At 39.2% G+C, this 13,439-nt stretch overlaps 1 pseudogene; it reads left to right on the top strand.

Annotated features, from left to right (window-relative positions):
- The first annotated feature begins 520 nt into the window (after positions 1-520).
- LOC103260900 lies at positions 521-12,513 on the top strand (annotated as a pseudogene).
- The last annotated feature ends 926 nt before the right edge of the window (positions 12,514-13,439 follow it).

The following is a 13,439-nucleotide window of genomic DNA, read 5'->3' as shown; positions in this document are numbered from 1 at the left end:
TACAGATGAACCAACTCTCATACAAACAAAAATAAAACATGTAGTGATGCTAACATACCAGCTATCCAACCACCTTATTAGTGTGCTGTTCCTCTATACAAAGATATGGTTTACAGAGAGAAGAAAAAAGAAGAAAAGGAAGAGGAAAAAAGAAAAAAGGAACAATATAGTAGGAATAGAATTAAGTGATTAAAATAATAGAATCAATGAAGCACACTCTGAGACATTTCGTTTAAGTCCAATGTCCTTTCAGGTCTGATTTCTAGTTTTATTTTCAAGCTGGTAAATTAGTTTGCAGTTAGGGTCACTTGCCCCTGGTCTGCTGTGAAGGACAGTTCAGATCACCCTCTGTTCACCACTCTGGTCTATGTCTTTATCAAGCTTGTTTCTCCCGTCTTGGTGTTGCTACCTTGAATAGCCAGCAAGTGGTGCTATCTCAGCTGCTCACCCCAGAGGGGGTGGGACTGGACAGCAATGGCAGAGGCTGAAAATGGCAAGATGGCTGCCTGCCTCAGGGCAGATGGCAGGAGACTTACGGCAGGCAGGACGTCTTGGTTGCAGGAGAGGTGGCAGCAATGCCAGCAGATCTTCCCTGAAGGGACTTCAAGGACTGAAGTTGTGGATCGCCTCTGGCCCAGGTGGTGAGATGTGCTACTGGCGGTGGTGGCAGTGGCTGCGGTGGCTGTGGCGGCAGCGTCTGTGCTGCAGTGGCTGTCCAGACCACTGCGATGCCCCAGCGGTGGCAATGGCCGAGCTCCATATGAAGAGCCGGCTGCAATGTTGGGGTCCGTAGCCCCCGGGGCGAGAGTCAGAGCCCCACTGCAGTTCTCCTTTGCAGAGGTTTTCACAGAAAGCTGTGTTTTTATACTGTAGGAAAATTCACTGAGAGTGCTCCGGGGAGGGAGACACAGAACATGATGGGAACTTTAAGGATGCTACTTGCTTCCCCAAACCTAAGCCTAATTTTGGAAAAGGGGGTGGATGGTAAAGCACAGACTTCCCAGTTACTGTGGAAATTTGAGCATATAAAGAACAACTGGGCCAGGCTCTGTGGCTCATCCTGTAATCCCAGCACTTTGGGAGGATGAGGTGAGTGGATTGCCTGAGCCCGCAGGTTCAAGACCGGCCTGGGTAATTTTTCAAGACCTCGTCTCTACAATAAATACAAAATTAGCTTGGTGTGGTAGTGCACTCCTGTAGATCTGGCTACTTGGAAGGCTGAGGTGAAAGAATCTGCGAAGCCCAGCAGGTCAAGGCTTCAGTGGCTGGGAGAGTGCCACTGCACTTCAGTCTGGGCGACTGAGTGAGACTCCAAGTCAAAGAAACAAAAACAAAAACAAAACAAAACAACCCATAACAATAACAACAAACTGTTTTTCTCTTACCAGGTACAGTCTGAGGGAGTTTCTGTACTTTTGTTTAATGTTGATGCAAAGGAAAAGGAGATTTAGCCAAACAGAACTATTATAACTTACAGTCCAGCTACATAGATATATCCTAACTTGGGATAGTGCCAGGGCCATCTTTTCTTGTGAGTCTAATATAGTATGGATGCAGCACAGACAGCCTGAAGAGCTCTTAACAGTTGAGAAGAGGAGAGGTCGCAGCTTTATAGGCAAGAAATGTGAATTGCTTATGCCTTCACTCAGATTTAGAACAAACACACCTCTGATTTTGGTCTAAGACAGAGGTGAAATTGGAATTTTTCATGAAAGGACAATCTGGCTAGTTTCGAGTTTTAGTTTATGAAGAATTTTTTTAAGATTGTAAAACTCACACACTACTGCTAATCTTGCACATTTTTAAAAGGACTTCTTTAAGGGTTTTAAACTTACAGAATTCCTTGTGAATTACAATGAGCAGAAAATTATGTTGTAAAGAAACCCTACTGCTAAAGGAGAATTATAATTCTATCAGGCTCAGCAAATATCTATGCTGCAATTGCAAGCTTTATAGACAAAGATGGATTAAGAAAGTTGGATAAGTTCCAAGAAGAGATTGAAGAAAGACTTCTCATCTCAAAATCAAGCTTATGAAGGGTAATAAAAAGTAGAGCTGCTCAACCCAGATAAGAAATGGAAGAAGTACATTTTTAAGTCATTAAATACCATTTCATATTTGCATATAATAGTTTTAACACTATTGAGAGAATTTAAGAGAATAAAAATTAATTTTCATCAAAGGTTAAAGATTTTACAGCAAATAAACTGCATTAAACATTAAAAGAGACTTCACATTACTTCCTTTGGCATCTTTAAAAACATTAAACTTGGGGGTCAGAGTCAAGATGGTTGACTAGAAACATTGAACAATTGTCACTCTCAGTAAAGAAGTCTAAAAAGAGGAGTTAGTCTGGTGGTTTTGAGGGTCTGCCTGGAAATTCAAACTGATGAGTTTTGGGTGGTCACCTAGGGTTGTTAAGAACAAACAGTTGCAAGCCCCAGCCACCCTCAAATTGGCCCTGACAAGGGATCAGGAGAGTACTCTTGGAAAAGGCTGTGAGTGAACAGGAGAGCTGATTTTTATTGTTTGTTCATTTTTGTTTTTTAACATATCTCACATGAGTCTCTGCAGGCTTAAGGGAGACACAGCCCAAGCCTTGCACCCGCACTCCCTACCTCACTGACTGGGCACAAAGAGCTGCCTGGAATTGCGACAGAAGTACTGGCAGGATGCACATGAGCTCAGGTTTCCCTGGGGCCTGGTGAGTCCCAGTGCCAGTCATCACCATCACTCCTACAAAGAATCTCTCCACAGGAACCACATTGTGGTCTGTGCCATGTGGGCATGACCCCTCTCTTTCTCTTCTTTTGTAGAAGCAAAGTTTGGTCCTTTCTTAGAATGGCCACATCAGCTTTCACTTCCTGTGATTTCTTTTTATGACTTGGTTGATTTGGGTGTCCCCTTTTTCCTGAATCTCTTTGAGTCTCTTTGCCATCCATAGTCTGAATTCAATGTGTGTCATCAGATACAGGTCATTCTGGTTGGACTCCACTGCATGGGATCTGGGCAGTCCCTTTTTGGGCATCAAATTACGAAGCCCCAGTCCCCAGAGAGGTGACTCACTCACTCTGGAGATGTTTCTCCAGTGGCACTTGTACCTGCCTAGGCCCCAGATCAGGTCTGCAAATGCAACTTGCTGTCAGGGGGCTGTAGTCACTGTAATAGTCCCTACCACAAAGCAGAGCAGGAACTAGAAGGCAGGGAGTGCACCTCTGTCAGGCTGCTGTGCCCTTACCCACCTGTGGACTGAGGGAGAAATATCAGTTTTCTGCCAGCAACGCAGCAGACACTCTTCTACCCCTGTATGAAAGGAGCAGACTTGTATAGATGACAGGAGGCCTCTTCCAAGGTGAGCAAGCTGGAGAGAGGGAAACTGATGCTCCCTGTCATCTGGGTCCCCTAGCACTTGTGCCAAAGGGAAGAGAAAAGTCCTGAGATGGAGGGAAAGGACTTACCCTACTCTTGCCAGACTACACTGGACAAGCAGTACCAGACAGTTTCCCATAGCTCCCCATCCTCTCTTCCACAGGTGGATTGCAGCTGGAGGTCAAGTAAGAAATCAGCACAAACTGTCAAAAAACAAATAATATCATATATCAAATAAAAATAACAAAACAAAAAATTTTAGAAAGGAAGAGATTACACTCACAGATGAGAAAGAACCAGTGAAAAAGCACTGGTAATCCCTAAAGGCTTAATGATTTGATACCCAAAAAGGGGCTGCCCAAATCCCAAGCAGTGGATCTAGCCAGAATGACTTATATCTTATGACACACACAGAATTCAGACTATGGATGATAAAGAGGCTCAGAGAGATCCAGGAGAAAGGGGACACCCCAAATCACCTGGCCCACAAAAACATTACAGGAAGTGAAAGCTGACTTGGCCGTTCTAAGAAAGAACCAAACCGAACTTCTAAAAATGAAGAACTCTCTCTTGGAATTTCAAAATATAATAGCAAGCCTTAACAACAGAATTGACCAGGGAGAGGAAAGAATCTCAGAACTTGAAGATCAAATTATTGAATTCACCCAATCTAACAAAAGTAAACAGAAAAGAATTAGGAAAAATGAGCAAAGCCTATGGAAGGTCTGGGATTATGTAAAAAGACCAAATCTGTAGTTGATTGGTAACCCTGAGAAAAAAAAAGGAAACTGAGAACACTCTGGAACAGGCTTTCCAATACATCATTGAGAAAAACTTCCCCTATCTCACTAGAAATGCAGCCATGCAGATACAAGAGATTCAGAAAACTGTAAGGTATTGCACGTGAAGACCAAACCCAAGGCATGTAATAATTATACTCACCAAGGTAAGCATGAAAGAAAAAATCCTAAAGGCAACAAAAGAGAAGAAACAAGTCACCTACCAAGGAAGACCCATAAGAATTGCCGCAGACTTTTCAGCAGAAACCTTACAAGCTCAAAGAGACTGAGGACCCATCTTTAACATTCTTAAAAAAAGAAATTTCAGCCAAGAGTTTTCTATTCTGCCAAGCTAAGCTTCATTAATGAAGGTGATTTAAAATCCTTCCCAGACATCCACTTCCCAAGAGAATATACCACCTCCAGATCAGTCCTTCAGGAGATGCTTGGGAAGATGTTCTAAGCACAGAAATTAAAGAATGGTTCTACCCATTGTAAAAGCACATGTGAGCACAAAATTCACAAAAGCCATACACATCAACATCAAAGCAGCTTTTTAATAGTAATATGACAGGCAAAGTAGGCAAAGAAGGCAAAGTAGCTTTTTAATAGCAATATGACAGGAACAAACTCCCACGTATCAATAATTAATTTAAATGTGAACATACTGAACATGACACTCAAAAGGCATAGAGTGGTAAATTGGATAAAGAACCATGATCCATACTACAGCCTCCATCAGGAAACCTGTTTCACTGCAAATGACACCCACAGGCTCAAACAACAAAACAAATCCCCCTGGCAAATGAAAAAAAAAAGAGCAGGAATAACTATTCTTATACCAGATAAAGCAGACTTTTAACCAATAAAAATAAAAATGATAGTCAAGGTTACTACATAAAATGACAAAGGGTTCAACCCACCAGCAAGAAATATTCATCTAGATATTACCCAATACAGGAGAACTTAGATTCATAAAACAATTACTAATTAATCTAGGAGAGGACATAGACAACCACACAATAATAGTCAGAGACTTCAGTATCCTGCAAACAGCTTTGATCATTGAGGCAGAAGACTAACAAAAAAATCCAAAATTTTAACACAGGACCAATTATGTCTACAAGACATCTACAAAACAATTCACCCAACATTCAAAGAATATACATTTTTTTCCTCATCATCAGAGAAAACATACTGTAAGATCAGTCACACACTCTGAAATAAATCAATAGTGAACCAGTTTTAAAAGGCTCACATCTCAGCAAGCATCTTCTCAGACCACAGAAGAATAGAAATAAATATCATCAGCAATAGAAACCCCCCCAAACATACAAATTCATGGAAATTAAAAAGCATTTTTCTAAATAATTTTGAGTTGACACATAAATCAAGACATAAATAAAAATATTTATATAAACAAACAAAAAGAATGATACACATACAAATCTGGGATACAATGAAAGTGATACTGAGAGAGAAGTTTATGGCATTGAATGTACTTATCAAGAAAATAGAAAGACCTAAATTAAGCAGTCTAACCTTGCACTTCAGAGTGCTTAGAAGTCAAGAACAATTCAAACCTAAAACCAGTAGAAGAATGGAAATTATCTAAATAAAGTCAGAGCATAATGAAATAGAAATCAAAATAAAATCATGCAAACAATTGAATAGACAAAAAGCTGGTTCTATGAGAGGATAAATAAAACCTAGAGAACCCAGGCCAGATTAACACACACACACACACACACACACACACACACACACACACACACACACACCAGAGGAAATTTGAATAAACACAATTAGAAATGAAAAAGTCGCCGGGCTCGGTAGCTCAGCTTGTAATCCCGCGCCTTTGGGAGGCTGAGGTGAGTGAATTGCCTGAGCCTGGGGGTTCGAGACCCACCTGGGCAGGCGAGACCTCATCTCTACAGTAAAATAAAAAAATTACCCGGACGTTGTAGCATGCACCTGTAATTCCGGCTACTCGGAAGGCTGAGGCGGAAGGATCGCCGGAGCCCAGCAGGTCGAGTCTGCGGTGGCCGGGAGCGGCCACTGCACTCCAGTCTGGGCGACAAAGTGAGACTCCAACTCAAAAAAAAAAAAAGAAATGAAAAAGTCAATGTTACAACTGACCATGAAGAGATATACAAGATTAGTAAAGATTACAATGAACATTTGTATATAAGGAAGCTAGAAAGTCAAGGGAAAATTGAAAAATGCCTAGTAACAAACAGTCTTCAAGTTTGAAATATGAAAAATAGAAACTCTAAACAACCAAGTGTAATCTAAGAAATTGAGTCAGTAATACCGTGGACCATATCATTTCTCAGCTGAATTCTACCAAGCATCCAAGTAAAAGATGACGCCAATTCTACTGAAAATTTTTCTAGCTCAATCTATGAAGCCAATATCATTCTGATACTTCAAAGTGGCAAAGAACCAACAAGGAAAGAAAACTGCAAGTTAATTTTTCTGATGAATACATATGCAAAGTCTCAACAAAATACTAGAAAAATTGCATCATTTTAACAACACATTACAGGGATCATTCACCGTGGCCAGGTGGACATAATTCTTGAGATACAAGGTTGGTTCAACATATGAAATAAACAAATGTAATCCACCACAAAAACATGTAAAACTAAGAGCTACATTATTATCTCAATAGATGCAGCAAAATAATTTTATGAAATTCAACATCCCTTCTTGATAAAAACTCTCAAGCACCTAGTCATTAAGGAGCATACTCAAAATAACAATAATAATAATAATATGACAAACTTGCAACCAACACCATATTTAATGGACAGAAGCTGGAAGCATTTTTGCTAAGAACTGGAACAAGCAAGGATGCCCATTCCAACCACTTCTTTTTAACATAGTACTGGAAGTTCCAACTGGAGCAATCAAGCAGGAGAAAGAAATCATAGATGTCCAATAAAGAAAGAGGTAGTTAAATTATTCTTTTTCACAGATTGTCTGATTCTATACCTGGAAAACCTGCCTGTACTGATAAAATGCTTCAGTAAAGTCTCTGGATACAAAATTGATGCACAAAAATCAGTTGCATTTCTATATACCAATCACAAGCAGGATGAGAACCAATTCAAAAAACACAATCCCATTCACAATAGTCACATTAAAAATAAAATACCTTGGTGTTCACCTAATCAAAGAGGTGAAAGCTCTTTACAATGAGAACTACAAAATGCTGCTCAAAGAATTAAAAAATGACACAATCAGATGGAAGAACATCCCATGCTCATGAATTGGAAGAATCGATATTGTTAAGAAGTCCATGCTACCCAAAGTAAACTACAGATTCAAAACAATCCCCAACAAACTACCAGCAACATTTTTCACAGACCTAGAAAAGACAATGCTTAAATTCACATTGAAGCAAAAAAAAAAAAAAAAAGCATGCCACTGGTAAAAAAATAGACACATAGACCAATGAATCCAGATAGAGACTCAGAAATAAAACTACAGACCTTCAACCAACTCATATTTGTCAAAACTGACAAAAACAAACACCAAGGAAAGGAAAACATGTTTAGTAAATGGCTCTGGGACTGGCTAACCACAGGCAGAAGAATACAACTTGCCTATCACCATATATAAAAATTAAGTCACATGGATCAAGAATTAAATGTGAAACCTCAAATTATGAATATTTGAAGAAAAGCTAGGGAATACCCTTTTGGACATCAGCCTAGACCATGAGTTAATCATAACCAAGTCCTTAAAAGCAAATGTAGCCAAAACTAAAATTAACAGGTAAGGTCTTATCAAGCTAAAAAGTTTTTGCACAACAAAGGAAATTGAGTGAGTAAAGCAACAATCCATGGGTGGTGAAAAATATTTACAAACCATGCATTTAAGAAAAGCTTAATATTCAGTATCAATAAGAAACTCTAATTGGCAGGAAAAACAACCCCATTAAAAGCAGGCAAAGAACATGAAGAGAAACTTCTCAAAGGCAGACATCTAAGCAGTCAACAAACACAATAAAAAATGCTCAACATCACCAATTATCAAAGAAATGCAAACTAAAACTTCATTGAGACACCATCTCACACTGGTCAGGATGGCTATCATTAAAAAGTCAAAGAACAGGAGTTGGGGAGGCTGCGGAGAAAAGGAAACACTCGTACACGGCTGGTGAAAATGTAAATCATTTCATCCTATGTGGAAAGAAGTTTAGAGATTTCTCAAATAACACAATAGAGCTACCATTTGACTCAACAATCCTACTCTTGAGAATAAACTCAAAGGAACACAAATGATTCCAACAACAACAACAAAACAAAAAACACCTGCACATGCTATGTTTTTTGCAGCATTATTCATAGCAGCAAAAACATGGAACCAACCCAGATACCCATCGAAGGCGTATCGGATAAAGTAAATGTAGTACATATACATGATGGAATACTATGCAGCTATAAAGAAAAACAAAATCATGTTCTCTGCAGCCACATGAATGCAGCTGGAGTACATCATTCTAAGTGACTTATTTCAGAACCCAAACCTGAATACCTCATGTTCTCACTCATAAGTAGGCACTAAACACTGGGCACATAGACTCAAGGCCAAGAACAACAGATGCTGCATTGATAAAGAAGGGGGAGGATTAAGGGATACAAAACCTGCCTATTGGGTACCATGCCCACTTCTAGGCAGGGAGAGAAGCCCCAGTCTCAGCTTTTTGCAATATGCTTTTAGTAACTCTTCACAGGTAGCCTGCAACTCTAAAATTAAATTAAATTTATGAATGAAATATTTAAAAGCATATTTATGTGAATGACTTAATCAGATAGAAACAATATTTTTCTTATTTTTAGCAATAATTCATCACAAGTTCAAATTTTCAGTAGCTGACCAAATACAGAAATTTAAAAATCATATATACATATATATTTATACAGATACATAATGTACATGTACATATAATATTCACATGCATATGTTTATGTATGTGTGAATATAAAATACTAGTCTTTAACCCTTCTTGGACACTCAGAAATTCTGGTCTTTAAAAAAATGGGCCCATGCAAATGATATAGATTCAACCAGTCCCAGCTAATATAATTACCTTATTCTTATAAAAATCTAAGACTGAGTTTACCCACAGGCATGATCCAGTTCTGTGACTGTCTCTGAAATGCAGCAGCCGGAAAAGTAGAACTTAACAATTTGTGGAAAAAATAAAAAGATGTTTGATTCTTTCCATGTTTACATTTCCAAAGAGTTATCATGATGGAAATAAATTTCTCTGTTTCAGAGAACTGAATTTCACATGTTCTCACTCATAAGTGGACAACCATGAACAACTACTGTAATACTATAAGAAATGAATTGACAGTAGTGGAAAACTGTTGGGGGTGGGTTGGGGAGGTGGAAGTGACAGTAGTCAAAATCTGCCTGGGGAAGGGGGACACACCTCATCAACAAGCATACCTGCACGATGAATATTTACGTACCCAACCCTGAACTGTACCCTACAATTTTAAAATTAAAAAAATTAAAAGTTTAAAAAAAGAAAAAAAAAGAGAATGTTCTCTGTTTCTAGGAAAGTCCTCTGTAGCTTCCGTAAAATGAAAACAACAGCATCTGAACGGTCAGGGGTGGATACATAAGAATAAAAACACTGGACGGCAAAATATTGAAATGTTGTAGAAAGCACATGTAAGTAAGTTAGGGTGTAATTGTGGGCACATTGTGTGTGTGTGTGTGTTTGAGTTTATGGATTTCAATCACAACTCTCCCAAGAAGAGTAAGGTTACTATACCTTTAAATATCACCAATATTCTTACAAATTTAAAATGTATAATTCAGCAATAAGTACTTCCTAGAAATTTAGACTATTAGACCAGCTAGAAAGTCAGATTCCCCACTTGCATATCAAACAGCCATCTTAAAGTTAATACGTCAGAAACTAACTCTTCTCCCACCATGCTTGTTACCATTATTCATTTTACAGTGTGCCCCTCTCTCTGTAAGATAAACTCCTTTTCCATAGCAAAAGCAAAGTCTGTGGAATTATCTTTAAAGCTTCTCTTTCTTTTCTATCCCTAATCTAGGGGATTTTATGCTAACAATTATTTCTTTAAAATATATACAGAAGTTTGTAACTTCTCACCATCTGTACAACAATTTCCTTACTTTAGATCAGTGGTTCTAAAAGTTTTGGTCTTGTAAATCACTTCTCTTTACAGTCTTAAACATTATAGCATTAATTATCCAGAAAAATTTTACATCTATTGGTATCTTCAAGTATTCAAATGAAAACAGAAATTTTGAAAATATACATTTGTTGATTCATTTATGTAGGAATAAGTTATGTGCATATTAACATACACGATTTTATAGGACTGAAAGATATGTTTGTTTTTTTTTCTCAAGATAATATTGTTTTATTTGAAAGGCTATTAAATGCCTGGCTTATAGAAGAAGCAGATTTTCATATCTGCTTCTGAGTTAAATATCTTGCAATGTATTATTTTGGTTGAGGTATGTGGGGACTCATACAAGATAAATAGTTGAAAAAGTGAAAAGTATTTCACAAGCCTTTTCAGATAAATGTGGATTTTCTTCTTTGCCACTGTACTAAAACCTGTCAAGTGTCAGTTTCTTAAAAGTAATTGCAGTATGAAATGCAGAACTATATCAATGAACTTGTTTATTTATTACACTAACATCCATTGATCTATCTTATACTTTGAAATAATATTTTACCTATTCATAACTTTTTAACTATATAAATAGTTCATTTGGAAAATACTGGTCTACTGTATTATGCAGATCTTTCAAGTGGTGCCAATTTTAATTATGTAATATCAAATATTTGTGCTCATTAATATTATTACCAATCTCATGTAAAAAATATTTAAGTAATGGAAGTTGCTTAACTCACTATGGCAGATGTGTTTCTTGAAGTTTTATACATACACACAACAAATACTACGGTTGTTTTATTTAAAGCTAGACTCACTCTTTTTGGACAAAATGTCTGACAAATACCTACATCTGAATAACTATTGTGTTTCTGTCAATACTTTTCTGATTGAAAATGATAAAAAATAAATAAAAAATCTTGTGAAACTTGAACTCAGGAACATAAGTCCTGTTGTGTCTGGCTCTCCTCTGCGGGTATCATCAACTTCACCACTAGCTCCAGCACCTTCTCCATTAACTACTGGAACCTGGGTTCCATCCAGCCACCCAGTCTGCGACTCACCAGCAGCGCAGTCAGCGTCTATGCAGGTGCCGGCGGTCCGGGTTTCGGGATCTCTGTGTCCTGCACCACTAGTTTCCAGAGCACCTGGAGGTCTGGGAGTCTGGCCGCAGGGAAAGCCAGGAGTCTGGGGGGGCATCCAGAGAGAGGAGCTGCATGACCACCCAGCCTCCTACCCGGAGAGCATGAGGAGCCTGGAGACCGAGAACCAGAGGCTGAAGAGCAAAATCTGGGAACACCTAGAGAAGAAGGGATCCCAGGACATAGACAGGGAGCATTACTTCAAGACCATATAGGACCTAAGGGCTCAGATCTTTGCAACTTCTGTGGGACAATGCCCACATCATTCTGCAGATTGACAATGCCTGTCTTGTTGCTGAAGACTTAAGAGTCAATTACGAGACAGAGCTGGAGAGAGACATCAGTGGACTCGGTGAGGTCATTGATGGCACCAATGTTCACTCGGCTGCAGCTGGAGACAGAGATCGACGCTCTCAAGGAGGAGCTGCTCTTCATGAAGAAGAACCACGAGGAGGAGGTCAAAGGCCTACAAGCCCAGATTGCCAGCTCTGGGTTTACCGTGGAGGTAGATGTTCCCAAATCTCAGGACCTCAGCAAGATCATGGCAGACATCCGGGCCCAGTATGGTGAACTGGCCCAGAAGAACAAGAGGAACTGGACAAGTACTGGTGCCAGCAGATGGAGGAGGGCACCAGGCAATTTGCGCTGCCGAGGTGACACTCAAGGAGGTGAAACGTATAGTGCAGTCCCTGGACATCAATCTGTACTCAATGAGAAACCTGACAACCAGCTTGGAGAACAGCCTGAGGAAGGTGAAACCCCGTTACCTCATGCGGATGGAGCAGCTCTGAGCTGGCACAGATCCGGACAGAGGACCAGCACCAGGATGAGGAGTGGGAGGCCCTGCTGAACATCAAGCTCAAGCTGGAGGCTGATGAGCCCCACTTCTGCCTCCTGCTAGAGGATGGGGAGGACTTCAGTCTTGGTGATGACTCAGACAACAGCAGCTCCATTTAGACCATCCAAAAGACCATCACTCGCAGGAAAATGGATGGAAAATTGGTGTCTGAGACTAATAACACCAAAGTTATGAAACATTGAGGCTGCGGGAGCAGAGTATGGTTCTGGGAAGCAGGAGGCCTATAAAAAGTTCAGTGGTAATAAAGGAAAAAAGGAAGGAAGGAAGGAAGGAAGGAAGGAAGGAAGGAAGGAAGGAAGGAAGGAAGGAAGGAAGGAAAGAAGGAAGGAAGGAAGGAAGGAAGGAAAGAAGGAAGGAAGGAAGGGGAAGAAAGAAAAAGAAAAGAAACGAAACTTGAAACTCAAATACAAATATGCAGTTTCTGGAGACAACTACTGAATTTCAGTAGGCAGCAGATGGACTTATATACTCCCTGATTCATTGCACAGAATATTAAGTAGATGTGATTTCAGAAGTTTAGATTAATAAAAAAAAATTACTTCCTAAAAAAGCTCATTATCAAATAAAATTGACATTATTTTTAACTAGGAGTTTATGGCAGTGTAGAGTTTAATGACTGCTAGAACAATTTGTTTCTCCTGCCTTATTCATGATAAGGCAACAGAAGTACCATTCACCATTAGTTTAGAACCATTAGTGAAAATGTCAACAACACTGTGTTAAAGTGAAAAGGAGGGAGCAAAACGAGGCTAGACAGGATATGAGGAAATGGAAGATTATGGAATGGGGTAAGTGGAGAATTACTGGAAATGGTTTGGCAATGTGCATTGGGGCAGTGTACATTTGGAATTTGGTAGCATTGTGTTTTCTTATGGGATGATAGCACAAAACTGGGTTCTTTTTAGGGACAGACACAGTGCAGGTGGAGATCAGGCTAAAATTTGGGCAATACATATGTGCAAGTCTTTTGTGTCCTGAGGGAGTTCACTGTTCACAGTTGCTCCTAAATTAATCATGCAATTCTAAAGAAGTTTTGCATCATTTTAAATATTTCTGTGCTAATTATGATTGTTCCCAAGAATTCATGACCTTTTTTGGTGATTTGTTG

This window comes from Carlito syrichta, unplaced genomic scaffold, assembly GCF_000164805.1.
Source record: "Carlito syrichta isolate Samal-C Ts95f unplaced genomic scaffold, Tarsius_syrichta-2.0.1 Scaffold303386, whole genome shotgun sequence".
In the NCBI taxonomy this organism is placed as follows: Eukaryota; Metazoa; Chordata; class Mammalia; order Primates; family Tarsiidae; genus Carlito; species Carlito syrichta.
This window is presented reverse-complemented; position numbering and strand designations above follow the sequence as displayed.